We start from the raw sequence: 15,177 nt of genomic DNA on the forward strand, positions 1-15,177 counted from the left end.
GACATACTCCAAGGATTAAAAGATAAGAATTACTAGCCATATATACTCTATCCTGCCAAATTATCCTTAAAATAAGAGAAGCAAAATTCTTCTCAAACATACCAAAACTGAAGGGATTTTCCACTATCAATCTTTCTTTACAAGAATTATTTAAATAAGTCCCACATGTAAAGAAGTAATTGAATCCCAATTAATGAAGTGGTTAGTAGAATAAAACCAGAAACATAAATGAAATCGGAAAGAAACAAAAAAGAGATATAGAAAAGGGGAAGGCAAGATAAAGCAATACAACCAAATGTTGGTAAATAAAGGCCAACATAATAATAATAATAAACTACTATAGATGTGGTAAGATAGACAAAATATAGAGATGAACAGGAAACATATATGCAGTAGATGAGACCAGGATAGAAAAATCACCCACATAAAGTAATAAGTGGAAAGAAACAGGATAAATATCAACAAGAACATAAAACAACTGCAAAAACAGTAACTAGAATGTCTCTAAATAAACCATATATTTCAATTATCATCTGTGGGACTATGTGAAAGCTTGGTAAAGCTCAGGGAAGCTCTCCTATCCTTGGATGGAGGTCTAGAAAGACACCCCACTTGTTAGCCTCTCTCCTTATAGAGATAAGCCAAGAGGGAAAAGTCTCCCAGACTCAGTTTCTTCTTGTTAGTCTCTCAAGCTCACAGAAAACCTACAGGCCTCTCACACCCTGCTAGCATCAGGCCAAATGGTTGCCTGCTTTAGGGTTCACTCAAACTTCACACATCCACTTCACCTTTTGATCACAAAGGAGAACACACTATTTCCCTATACCTTTGATATCTATGATTTACATTAAGTTTTGTTTTTCTTTTCTCTAACTCACCTTACTGGTTTAACCCCTATGCTTCTGTCAAATGCCTTTGGATAATTAACCTGCCTGCATCATGGAGAATAACCATTTTGACCTTTATGTATCACATCAATTCTTGTCATACCATCCCCCTACGATAGGGGCAAGCTGACCTTTAAGAAACCTGTAATTTCTGACATATTTGAAAAATGTTCTTTGTTTAACTCTCTATATGAACCTGTACCCATCTCCAAATAAATGACTGTTCATACTAGAGTACTCCCGGAGTCCTCCTTTCTTAATCACACGGTCCCTGAGAGCTGGTGAGGGAGAATTGGTGACTTACCCCCTAGCTGGATCCACTCCATGGGAGTGCCAGCAATCATCCTAAATGTGAATGGCTTAAATTCATCAGTCAAAAGATACAGAGAGAATGAATGGATGAAAAAGCAAGATCCATCTAGTATATAACTCCAGGAAATTCACCCAAAGGAACAACAAATAGAAACTCCAAGTGACAGGCTAAAGAAGGTATTCAGAGCCAACAATATGTAAAAAGGACAGAAACAGCTGTTCCCCTATCTGATAATATAGACTTAGGCTAAGAAGTTAATAACATGGACATAACATATTGGTCAGAGTATCAGTCCAACAAGGAATATGACCATCAACAACATATATGCAACTAATATGGCAGCACCCAAATAGATAAAATAATTAACTGTCCCTAAGGAACACAATAACAGTATAGACCTTAATACACCATTCACTGCAAGAGACAGATTAGGGCAAAAATTGATAAGGACAGAGAGATCTTAAACAAAGTCATAGCTGAGATGAACTTAACATATATTTGGAACTTTTCATCACAAAAGAAATCAATATGCATTCTTCTTCATTTGGAATATTTTCAAGGATTTCACAAAGACAGCCATGATAAATATGTATATAAGTTCTTCTTCTAGCGTTTGCCCTTCTTCCGTAGCCAGTCAACAGCATCAGGTTGAGCCTGATGTAAAGTTTCGAGACCTCCTTTGAATCTGGAGAGGTGGCAGTCGTTGACTATGTGGGTCATAGTCTGTCTGTAGCAGCAGGGGCAGTTCGGGTCGTCTCTGGCTCCCCAGCGATGGAACATAGCGGCGCACCGGCCATGGCCTGTTTGATAGCGATTGAGGAGGGCCCAATCATAACGTGCTAGGTCAAAGCCGGGTTGATGCTTACAGGGGTCTGTGATGAGGTGTTTGTTCTTTACCTCAGCTGACTGCCAACTCTGTTTCCAAGAGTCTGGAACAGAGAAGTTCAGTGTAGGCGTAGGGGACCAGAATGGGTGATGAGACGTCAAGTGTTGGACAGGGTGGGCAAAGATATCCACGTATATTGGCAGGTCCGGTCGAGCGTAGACGTGGGAAATGAACTCAGATGATGCCGCATCCCGACGAATATCTGGCGGGGCGATGTTGCTAAGAACTGGCAGCCATGGAACCGGGGTGGAATGGATGGTTCCAGAAATTATACTCATGGAGGAATATAATTTGGAATCGACCAAGTGGACATGGGGGCTATGGAACCATACTGGGACACAGTATTCTGCAGTGGAATAGCATAATGCCAGAGATGATGATCGTAGTGTGGAAGTGCTCACGCCCCATGAGGAGCTGGCCAGTCTTCCAATGATGTTATTCCTCGTGCCCACCTTTGCTGCAGTTTTTATGAGATGTTCGTGAAATGACAGAGTGCGATCAAGAGTAACGCCAAGATAGGCTGGGCTTCATGCCGGATTCTCGTATCGCCAAGCTGCACATTAAGGTCACGTGAGGCCGAGGCATGGTGTAGATAGAAAACAGATGATACCATTTTTACAGTGCTAGGGATTAGTCGCCATTTTTTACAGTAATCAGATATCAGAGACATGTCTTTCGTGAGTGTTTCCTTGAGGACATTGAACTTGGATGCCTGAGTTGCACAGCAGATGTCATCGGCGTAGATGAACTTCCTTGAAGAAGTTTCTGGGAGGTCATTGATGTAAATATTAAATAGCGTAGGAGCCAGAACAGAGCCCTGGGGGAGGCCACTTGAGACAAGTCTCCATCTGCTAGACTTGTCACCCAGATGCACCCGGAATCTTCTGTTTTGGAGAAGAAACGATATAGTGTTGGCCACCCATGGAGGCAGGCATCTTGAGATCTTGACTAGGAGACCACGGTGCCTGACCATGTCATAGGCTGCTGTGAGATCAACAAAGACAGCACCCATCTTTAAATTCTTCTGGAATCCATTTTCAATGTAAGTTGAGAGGGCCAGGGCTTGTTCGCAGGTAGATCTTCCTGGGCGGAAACCAGCTTGGGTGGGTGATAGGAATTTCTCTGTAAGAGGAGAAATTCGTGACAGAAGCAGCCTCTCAAGGAGTTTGTAACACACGGAGAGGAGAGAAATTGGTCTATAGCTGGTGGCCAGTGTTGGGTCTTCCTTTGGTTTCAAAACTGCTATTATCTTCGCACGACGCCAAATTTTGGGCATAGATTCAGATTCCAAGATGTAGGACAGGAATGAAGTGAGCCACTTCTTTGCCGTGGGGCCCAAGTTAAGAATGAGTTCTGGGGTGATGTTATCATAGCCAGCAGCCGTTCCCGGTTTAACCCTCTTCAAAGCATCTTCCAGTTCAGACAGTGTAAAGGGAGAGAGTTTTGGAGATGGACAAGATAAACAGAAGTGGGATGACCACTCATGGGAAATTTCTCTTTTCCAGACTGGGTCAATCTTAGCATGTCCAACTTGAGTTAGGTGACTGGCCACTGAGTTTGGAGATACGGGAGGATGGGAGATGGGAGGGGGTTGGCTACCAGCACCCAGACTATGAAGAAGCTTCCAGGCCTTCCTACTTGAGTGGGTGAAGTTCAGACTTTCTGTGAGTTGTTGCCAGCGGGCTTGGCGTGCTGCATCCAGGGAGGCAATGAGATGGTCAGCCACATCTGGGTCGCCCGACTAATCATACTGCTTTAGTAGTTGCTCACATTAAGCAAGGTGTATAGTTAGCACATCTCCCATGAGGAATGGCTTGGGAAGCTGTATATAAGTAAACATGAATATCAAAATCATAAAAAGTATCTTTTCTGAGGTGTTGGGTGGTAGCGCAGCAAGTTAGGCTCACGTGGAGCAAAGCGCAAGGACTGGCCTAAGGATCCTGGTTGGAGCCCCTGGGTCCCCATCTGCAGGGAAGTCCATTCACAGGTGGTGAAGCAGATCTGCAGGTGTCTATCTTTCTCTCCCCCTTTCTGTCTTCCCTTCCTCTCTCCATTTCTCTTTGTCCTATCTAACAATGATGATATTAATGACAACAACAATAATAACTTCAACAACAATAAAAAGGGCAACAAAAAAGGGAAAATAAATAAATAAAATAAAATAAAGAAATTATTTTTGAAAAAAAGTATCTTTTCTGACATTTTAATAATATTATAGGGCCTGGTGGGAAAGCAACTGATTAAGCTCACATATTACCATGCATAAGGGCATAAGGGCCCTGGTTTGAATCTCCACTCTCCATCTGCAAAAGGGACACTTTAGGAAGGGTAAAGAAGGTCCCTTTCTTCCTCCCTCTCTTCCTTTCTTCTCTCAATTTCTCTATGTCTTATTCAATAAAAACAAACATAAAAATGATAATAAAAGAAAAAATGGCCAATGGGAGCTGTGAATTTATAGTGCTGGTACTGAGCCTCAGTGATAAAAATAATAATATATAATAATAAACAAACTAAAAAAAGGGGAAAATAAAAAATATCCTAAAAATGTGAAGACTAAACAACATGTTTCTGAATAACGTATGGGTCACCAAAAAAAAAAAATCAAGAAATAATATTAAAACTACTTGTAGAACAAGAATGGGGCTGGATGGTGGCACACCAGTCTGAGTGTATATGTTGCAATGCACAAGTACACAGGTTTGAACCCCCAGTTCCCACCTGCTGGGGAAAATCTTCATTAATGGTGACACAGTGCTACAGGTGTCTCTGTCTCTCTTCCTCTCTATCTCCCCATCCATCTCAATTTTTACTGTCTCTATACAATAAATAAATAAAGATAATTTTTTAAAAAGAAAGAACAAGGGAGTCGGGCTGTAGTGCAGCGGGTTAAGCGCACGTGGCACTAAGCACAAGGACCCGCATAAGGATCCTGGTTGAAGCCCTGGCTCCCCACCTGCAGGGGTGTCACTTCACAAGCTGTGAAACAGGTCTGCAGTTGTCTATCTTTCTCTCCCTCTCTCTGTCTTCCCCCTCCCCTCTCCATTTCTCTCTGTCCTATCCAACAACAATGACAACAATAATAACTACAACAATAAAACAACAAGGGCAACAAAAGGGAATAAATAAATAAAAATAAATATAAAAAAATTTTAAAAAAAGAAAGAACAAGAAGAATGGAGAGACAAGCTACTGGACCCTATGGATGCAGCAAAAGCTGTCGTAAGGGGGGATTTTCTAGCAATATATACCCACATCAACAAACAGTGAAGGTCTCAATTTAACTATCTGCATGTGTCTTTCTTTCAATCTCTCTATCTCTACTCTCCTTCTCTACTCTCAATTTGTTTCTATCCAAAACAGATAGATAAAGAAAAATATTTTTTCTTTTTGTTCATTTATTTTTGGATAGAAACAGAGAGAAATTGAGAGGGAAGGTGGAGAAATAGATGGAAAAAAGATAAAGAGAAAGCTTGTGGAGCTTGTCTTCTGCAGGTGGGGGACCAGGGAACTGACCGCAATAAAAATATTTTTATAAATTAAAAATTAATAATAAATTAAGTAAGGCATGATATATAATTAACACTCATAAGTCTGTGGCATTTCTATATATAATTAGAGAAGAGGAAATTGAAGCTCTTAATTCCATTTACAATTGAACCCTCCAAAATAAAATATCTTGGAGTGGGATAGGAGTAGATAGCATATTTATGCAAAAAGACTCTCATGTCTGAGGCTCCAAAGTCCCTGATTCAATCCCCTATACCACCAAATGTCAGTGATGAGCAGTGCTCTGGTAAAAAAAAAAAAAAAAAAACCCACATATCTTGGAGTGAATCTCAAAGAGTTGGTGCAATGTCTTTACAGTGAAAACTGTAGGATATTGTTAAAAGAAATAGAAAATGACACAAAGAAATGGAAGAACATTCCTTCTTCCTGAACTAGAACAACAAATTATTAAAATTACTATCCTACCAAAAGCAGTATAGTTTCAATGTAATGCATATCAGGATCAGGATCCCAAGGACATTTTTCAAGGAAATTAAACAACTTGTCCAAAAATTTATGTGCGACCACATAAACCATGAATAGTCAAAACACTTCTGAGAAAAAGAAGGGGGGGGTGGAGGCATCAAACTCCCCAACATTACTGTATACTACAAAGTAATAGTAATTAAAAGAGCATGGTAATGGAACAAAAAAAAGATACTTGGATTAATGAAATATAACTGAGAGTCCTGAAATAACACACACACACACACACACACACACACACGCAAAGAGCTACATATGACAAAAAGGCCAAAACCATTCGATGGGGGAAATAATGACTCTTTAACAAATGGTGCTGAAACAACTGGACTGTCACACGTAAAAAAGTCAAATTAGACCACCACGTAAGACCGTGCACCAAAATCAGATCAAAATGGATGGAAGACCTGGATAGTAGATAAGAAACTCTGAAACACATAGAATAAAACATTGGTGAAACATTACAGGACCTTCACATCAAACATGTATTTGGAGACTCAACACCATAGGCATGTGAAATGATAATAAGAGTAAGTAAATAGGACTACACAAAACTAAAAATCTCTACACACTGAAAGCAAAATATACAAGGAAAATCAGCAGCACAGCAAAAAAGATATTTGCATATCACACATCCAGCAAGAGATTAATATCAAACATTTATAAAGAGCTAGTACAGCTCAACTGTTGTTTTCGCCAGGTTATGTTGTTTTCGCCAGGCTAGCTTCACGGGCAGGTAACAGATGACCAGGGACTCATGGTTGAGCTGTAGGCAGCATCTCTTTAATCTAAGCCAAGCTAAGCTAAACTCAAGGTAAAGTACTGTAAAACTCTCAATGCTGTCTTTATATATACTTGCCAAGTAAGGTGGAAACAGGATGTGACATAGAGAGGGTGGAGAGAAAAGTGACTGGCGAAAATCAGAGTGTGACAAAGAGGGGGCAGATTAGGTGAGAATCCTATCACTGAACCATAAATGCCCTGGAGGGAGGGTGGAACTGGCGAAAATCAGAGTGTGACAAAGAGGGGGCAGATTAGGCGAGAATCCTATCACTGAACCATAAATGCCCTGGAGGGAGGGTGGAACTTGTTAACAGTGGTTATGTAAATAGAATGAAGTGGTTATGTAAATAGAATAGTGTTAAGCAGGGGGGATTTAAACCAAATGAAACAGAAGGGGTCTCATGCATACCAACAATTCCCCCTTTCTTTTTAACTAATGGCCATTGTGGGGTGAACAGAAACCTATATCGTACAGGCGTTTTCAAAAGAACTGGCATAAGACATGGAAAACAAAATAGGCGAGCAGCAATAACCAGCGTGATGCCAAGGGGAACGTTTCTTGCATCAAAGGGCAAGGCCTAGCAGGCGAAATGGCATTTCTTGCCTCTGGGAATGCTTCATGCCTCTGTGGGCATCTCTTGCCTCTTGGGGCGCTTCATGCCTCTGTGGGCATAACCTAATAAGGTGGGGGAGTTTTTTGCCTCTGGGACAGAGCCTGCAGGTGAGGGGGCATGGTCTATAAAGTCTCAAGGCAATTGGCTGAAGTTAGTCTTTGAGAAACACAGCAGCGTGTACCAGTAAGTCCGATGGAGGTGTCAGTCCAAAGTAGCTGACCACAGAAGAAAATGCTAGAGGATGAAAAGCTGCACGTCTGTCTCGATGGGGAATGTCGGCCACCAGAATTCTGCTTTTCTATAGAGAGTGAGCTTTGGAGTCTGTGAATCTGTTTCTTCAGGTCGTGCCAGGTCTGATCATTGGTTTCCGGGGATGTGTTGTAGTCATTCCATCTTGTGGGCGATGTCAGAGAACAGGATCCAAATGGATTTCCAGGAAAACCATTTGAGTAGATGCTTTTTTATGTGAAGACTTTGACAGCTTAAATTCACTTACTTGTCAAACAAAATTTGTAGCAGATTAGAAGTTTACTATAATAGATAACTCCATTATAATTGGAAGTCCTTTCTAGTATGATTTTAAGGTTGTTTAAACAGTTTAAACTCAATAAAATGTGGAAAGGTAAACAGAAGAACCATGATTAAAAGCCTCAGGCATGAGAATAATTAACATAATCATTGCACTATCTGCCCCACCCATAACTCATACAGTTTTCAGGATTAAACATTTCAGATTCATGTCAAGACGTAAAAGAGAAATCAAAGGAGGGAAAAAACAATTTTTTGGATTGTTTCTGGATGTCTCTAGAAATCATGGCTGCGTCTAGCTTTTTTTTTTTTTAAGTCAATGTCAAACAAAAATTCAGTCATTCAAATCATTCTCTTATCAAACGCAACTTGAACCAGATTATCAAGATCTCACCATGTAGGATTAAGAGTCCCTGGAGGGCGTCCTAGTTCAAAAAGCTCCTCGAAATTCCATTTAGGGTGCTTCGGACTGTTCCTGCTGGATTGCTTCAGGCACCCATTTTTAAAAGTGTCTTCCCATCGAAGAAAGAATCCAATCAGGAGAGTAGAACTAACCACGTGTCTCCATACTTGGGAACTGCCAGGGTACTTGAGAATGTTCTTCAAATTAGAGTAGTCCTTCTCCATGGGAAACATTCGAGAAGAAGTCCAGAAAGTTCCAGGAGAAATCCCCATGCATATCCCAAGGTCTACGATCACAGTCATAAAGAACCAAACTGTGGCCCGGAGCAAAATGTAGTTCTTTTCCTCAGGAAACATGGGAGAGGGAATCCAGAAAGTCCAAGGAGAAATCTCCGTGCATCTCCCAAGCTCTATGATCCCAGTCATAAGAAACCAAAGTTCCCGGTCAGGAAACCGAAGTGTGGCCCAGAGTAAAATGTTCCAGAGACAGAGAAACTGTCTCATAATGAAACAGTAGAGGCTTTGGCAAACCTCTTCATAAGTAGAAGAGAAGACCATAGTAAATAGGTAGGCAAAGTCTTCACTTATCTGGGAGTTGCGCAGGTCAGGTCCCACGTTGTGGCGCCATATGTTGTTTTCGCCGGGTTATGTTGTTTTCGCCGGGCTAGCTTCACGGGCAGGTAACAGATGACCAGGGACTCATGGTTGAGCTGTAGGCAGCATCTCTTTATTCATGCAGGACGCAGCACAATCTAAGCCGAGCTAAGCTAAATTCAAGGTAAAGTACTGTAAAACTCTCAATGCTGTCTTTATATATACTTGCCAAGTAAGGTGGAAACAGGATGTGACATAGAGAGGGTGGAGAGAAAAGTGACTGGTGAAAATCAGAGTGTGACAAAGAGGGGACAGATTAGGCGAGAATCCTATCACTGAACCATAAATGCCCTGGAGGGAGGGTGGAACTTGTTAACAGTGGTTATGTAAATAGAATGAAGTGGTTATGTAAATAGAATAGTGTTAAGCAGGGGGGATTTAAACCAAATGAAACAGAAGGGGTCTCATGCATACCAACACTCAACAAAAAGAAAAAAAAAAAAACAATAAAAAGTGGGCCAAAGAACTGATAGAGTTTTCTAAAAAAGAGACACAAATGGCACACAGACATATGACAAAATTCTCCACTTCATTTATTAATAGAGAAATGGAAATCAAAATTGTCCATCTCACAACTTTGAAAATGGCCTACATCAGCAAAACAGAAAATATTAAAAATAAGGTGTGATGTTATGAAAAAAAAAGACTATTACATGGCTGTAGGGAATGCAAACTAGTGCAGTCCCTTTTAGAAGACTGTAATGAGAGTTATTAAACAAACAAAAACAGAATAATTTTAATATCCAGAAATACTGCTCTTAGACATTTATCCAAAGAACATGTAAACATTAATTCCAAGGGACATAACTGCATTATTCACAATAGCCAAAGAATAGAGACGGTCTAACTGCTCATAAACATAACTGAATAAATAATTTATGATATATATACCCCAATGAAATACTACTCTGTAATAAAAAAAAACAAGATGGTATTGCATGCTTTGTGACAAAATGGACAGAACTGGAGGTTACTATGCTTATAAAAATAAGTAAAGAGATGAGTGACAACTACCAGATAGTTTAACTCATATGTGGAATTTAGAGAAATGAAATGCATGGACTTGGAAAAAAAGAGAAGAGGGAAGAGAAAGAGGAGGAAGAAAAAATGGTCTCTAAACCATTGTAAGAACCATGGTAGTTACTGTTGGGAGAATGGAGGCACAGAACTTTGATAGTAGGTGCAGTATAGAACTATACCTTGTAACATTATAATCTTGTAACCTACTATTAACCAGAAACAAAAATTCAAAAAATAGCCAAAAATTTAAAATAAATTAAGATAAAATGCGTGTGATGATATGGTAGCAGCTATTGAGGTTGAGCTGTATCTTTTGGTGAGCATTTATTTGCGTTTCTGTTGACTACATGCCGAGAAGTAGAAGGTGAAGTTTGTGTATTTTTCTTAGCAATGCTCCATTCTTTAACCTGGGTATTGGGAATTCGGTATGGAGATAATCTCAGTTGTGAAAATTCATTGTAATTATATTTATATGCAATTTAGTAAAAAGTTAAATAATAAAGACAGTAGTGCAGTGCTACTATAAACCCATCAGGATAGCTAACATAAAATCACAGGAAATATGAAGCATTAGTGATGATACACAACACAAATATTGCTAGTGGGAATTTGATGTTAATGTGATCCTTTTTTTAAAGTGGTATCATCTACTAACTGAAAACATGTGTCCAGTGATCAGATAATCCCACTCCTAAGCAGACGTACCAGAAAGAAATTTTGTCCATACAGTTAACAAAAGACATATTTAAGCCTTATAGACACCTTTTGTTTCCATTATATTTTTTAGAACTTTATTGAAAACACTTTAACATGTAAAATTATATTTATCTCAGTGTGCAACTGTATGTTTTGATAGAGAGTGTGGTACCCTTTTAAACAATCAGATTGGGAAAAAAAAGAAATTATGGTACAACAGAGATATGAACTTTATACAAATCAAATCTCTACATATTGACTGGGGAGATCACTAAGAAAGTAAGTGAAGAAAGCAACTGCTATAGATTGTAAGGATTATATACTTTTGTAAGAACAAAATACAAAAATAAAAACCTTTTTATATACATGCATGTATGTAAAAGTCAGAATAAAAAAACTATAAGCAAATAGAAAAAAAAGAATTTTAATGTGAGAGGATAGATAAAATGGGGAACGAGAGAGGATTAGTTTTTCCTTTAGTCAGCTCCATATTGTCTGACTTGCTAATAGCCAACATGTGTTTTTAGAAATTATCTTTCAGTGAAATATAATCAAATTCATTAAAAACCATGATTTAAATTATATAAATATTTTAATACAATCAGAAAATAATTCAAGCATTACCACAAGTTCCAGAACATTAATCACTTCCTAAAAAATTTCTGTACACTAGATTTTTCCCTATTTCTATTTCTCCTTCCACTTCCAACTCCACCCATTTCCCATCATCCATAGCAACTACTAATTTCTCTTGATATGGATTGTATAATTTTATATGTCATGCAAATGGAACCATATAACATGTTTTAAACTTTTGTGGGGGTCAATAATATGACTTTAAGTGAAGAAAAGAAACCCCAGTGCAAGCTCTTCCTGCACAATACCTAGTTTAGTTTTTTTTCCTCCTTTTGTTGGCCTTAATTTTTATTGTTGTAGTAATTATTGTTGTTATTGATGTTTTTGTTGTTAGATAAGACAGAGAGAAATGGAAAGAGGAGGGTAAGACAGAGGGGGAGAGAAAGAGAGACACCTGCAGACCTGATTCACTGCCTGTGAAGTGACTCCCCTGCAGGTTGAGAGCCGGGGGCTTGAACCAGGATCCTTATGCAGGTCCTTGCACTTCGCGCCACAAATACCTAGTTTAATATTGCTATTCAGGCAAAATTGAGGCTGAAAAGGCAACACATCCTCCAAGCCTGCTTCCTACCCCTCCACAGCTCCTACTGAATCAACAACTACCCAGTCCCCTTCACTCTTCACCCCCAGCTTTCTGTCCATCAGGGGTGATTTGTCTCAATCTTCCACAACCCCTCTCCACCCTACAATCAACCAGGATAATCTTCAAACCAATATTGTCCCAAACAGTCCTTATCACAGGCTGACTTTTGCAAACAGTCATATAGAAGTGAGACAGGAGTTGTGTCAGACTGGAAATAATAGAAAAATAATAATAATAAATTAAATTAAGTCCTTTTGAAAATATTAATTCTTCCAATCCATGAACATGAGATTTTTTTTCTTAATAGAGTATCTAGGGGTTTCTACATATATTATCATGCTATCAACAAATGGTTATAGATTTACTCCTATTTCAATTTAATTTCCTTTCATATTTTTTCTTGCCTAAATACTCTAGCATTCCTAAAACTATGATGAACAGTGGTAGTGAGTGAATATCTTTTCCTATAGATATTAGAGATAAAGGATCATCGTTTCACATTAAATTTGTTGTTAGCTGTAAGCTTTGTCATTATTATGTGAAAGTATCTTCCTTGTACTCATAATTTGTGTTTTTATCATAAATAGATGCTAAACCTTATAAGTTGTTTTCTTTACAACTATTGATAAGATCATATTATCTTTTCCATATGTTTATGTTGTTTTAACAGAGATTTTTAAATACTTTGAAATTCATTTCAAACTCTTCCAAGTTTTACTTAAAATATTTTATGCACTAAAAAAGAAAGTTTTGTAAATACAGAGCCAGATTAAAGAAATATGGACAAAAAGAAAAAAATATTTTTAAGAAACTCACATAATTAACATCATTCAAAACACAGTCATTTCCACAAAGGATGCCAGAAAATCATTGACAAGATAAAGGAACATGAATTTCAACCAATCACTTAGTCATTAACCTCTGCATCTACTGTCTAATTATGTAACATTATTAAGTGATTAAATCTCTCAGATTCTTTGTGTATATTTACCAGTAAAATAGGAATAATACTATTGCTTATTGCATAGGTTTCACTACAGTGATTAAATAAGTAAATGTAAATTGTATGTTTTAATGACTCACAATAGGAAGTACTGTGTGGCCATTAAATTTACTAGTATTACGCCATATTAAATATATATCATCAGGGCCAGGTGGTGACATATCCAGTAGAGGGCATGCATTACAGTGCAGAAAGGTAAATCTCTGAACCCTACATGCTGTGAAGAAGCTTCATAAGTGGTGAAGCTATGCTGCAGATATATCTCTTTCTTTCTCCCTCTCTAGCTTCCTGTCCCCTCTAATTTTGTCTCTGTCCTATCAAGAAAGGAAGAAAGAAAGAAGTAAAGAAAGAAAGGAAGGAAGAAAGAAGAAAGTAGAAATGGAGTAAGGAAGGAAAGGAAAGAATGAAGGAAGGAAGGAAAGAAGGAAATAAGGAAGGAAGGAAAGAAGGAAGGAAGGAAGGAAAGAAGGAAGGGAGGGAGGGAAAAGAAATGACTGCCAGAACCTGTGGATTCACGGTGAAGGCACTGAGTCCCAGTAATTAACTATTGACAATAATAATAATAATAATAACAAACAAAAAAAGGAAAAAATTATCTATAGTCTCTGGAGAGGTGAGGTTCCAGGACACATAGGTGAGGTCGTCTGCCCATGGAAGTCAGGATAGAATCATAGCCTGAGCCTCTACCACACATAGGAGGTGCTTTGGTGAGAATTCTAATACTGTGGTTTCTCTCCCTCTCTCTGTCTCTCTACCTGAATGAAAAGGTAAGACCCTGGCTTCATAATAAAATAAGCAAAACCATTGATGATTTAAAATTTTTGCTGCCTTCCTGTTGATTTAAACTATAATGAAGTTGATTTAAACTCATAATGCTTATGAGTAATTTTTGTTGGAAAAATTTATTTTTATCTGACTAATAGTTCAGGAAGAAACAAATGTCTGAAGACATATGGGATGTGTTACAAGTACCATAAGAAGTATAATGTATCCTACATTTTACTTTAAGACATTTCTCAGATGTATGCCTGCTCTACATGCAGGGACTAAGCTCTGTAGCATAAGGCATTTTTCCTGTTCTGCTTTGAGTGACCCTGTGGCAGCTATCAAAGATGTTTCTTTAAATAAACAGAGACAGTTTGCAACTAAGCATGCAGTATCCTAGAAAACAAAACTGAACCAAAACAAAATTCCTAATAAATCTTGAAAGCTTATCAAGAAACCGTGCTGTTTGGAAACCAATATTATGATCCTTTTCTTTTGTAGTAAATTTTCATTTTAGAGCCTGAGCTCTTTAGAATTAATTTCTAGTCTAGATATTCAGGCTTCACATATTCAGAATATGTGAAATGAAACTATTCTACTTGTGAATGAGTGTAGATGATTATAATCCCTTCAAGTTTTGACAAATAAAAATTAGCACAGCAGAATCAAATGTATTACTTAAAAATAACTTGAATAAAATATTTGTAGCCTAAAGCATTGAATTTCAGAAATGCCATGTAAACAATTTAGATGAATGCCAGAAAACCAATAGACAATAACTTGTCATCAAACAGGCATTTAACAAATATATACTGAATGAATGCTATATGCCAAACCTTTTCTATGTAACCAAGAGAAAAAAACATTTTTACTCTGAATAGAACACTTAACTCTAGTGGGAAAAGACATATCCTGAAGAAGAGAACAGAACTAATTCATAAAAAGTGTTATGAAAATGACAGATGTGACAAACAATTACTACAAGAAAACTATAGATAAATTATGAAAACCTCCACAGAGGTAGAATTGCAAAGTTATGATCTGAAAAAAAAAGTTCACCAATCAAAAAAGACAAAAGTTTTCCGAAGAGAAAGGATGGAAAATGCAAAGGTTGGAACTGGGGAGGTGACTCAGTAGTAAAAAGAATGTCTTGCATACATAATCCATGGTTCAATTCCATATATATGTGTGTGTGTGTGTGTGTGTGTATGTGTGTATATGTATGTATGTTGTATATGTATCTATGTATGAATATGTATATATATATATGAAGAAACCAAATATCATAAATGGCAGAGTTGGGAGTCAGGTAGTAGTATAGCAGGTTAAGCACATATGGCACAAATGTCAAGTACTGGCTTAATGATCCTGGTTCAAG

At 38.0% G+C, this 15,177-nt stretch overlaps 1 protein-coding gene across 4 annotated transcripts in view; it reads right to left on the reverse strand.

Annotated features, from left to right (window-relative positions):
- TMEM232 (transmembrane protein 232) overlaps positions 1–15,177 on the reverse strand; it is a 236,186-nt gene that overhangs the window by 124,115 nt on the left and 96,894 nt on the right. The window lies entirely within an intron of this gene.

Source organism: Erinaceus europaeus, chromosome 11 (assembly GCF_950295315.1).
Source record: "Erinaceus europaeus chromosome 11, mEriEur2.1, whole genome shotgun sequence".
Taxonomy (NCBI): domain Eukaryota; kingdom Metazoa; phylum Chordata; class Mammalia; order Eulipotyphla; family Erinaceidae; genus Erinaceus; species Erinaceus europaeus.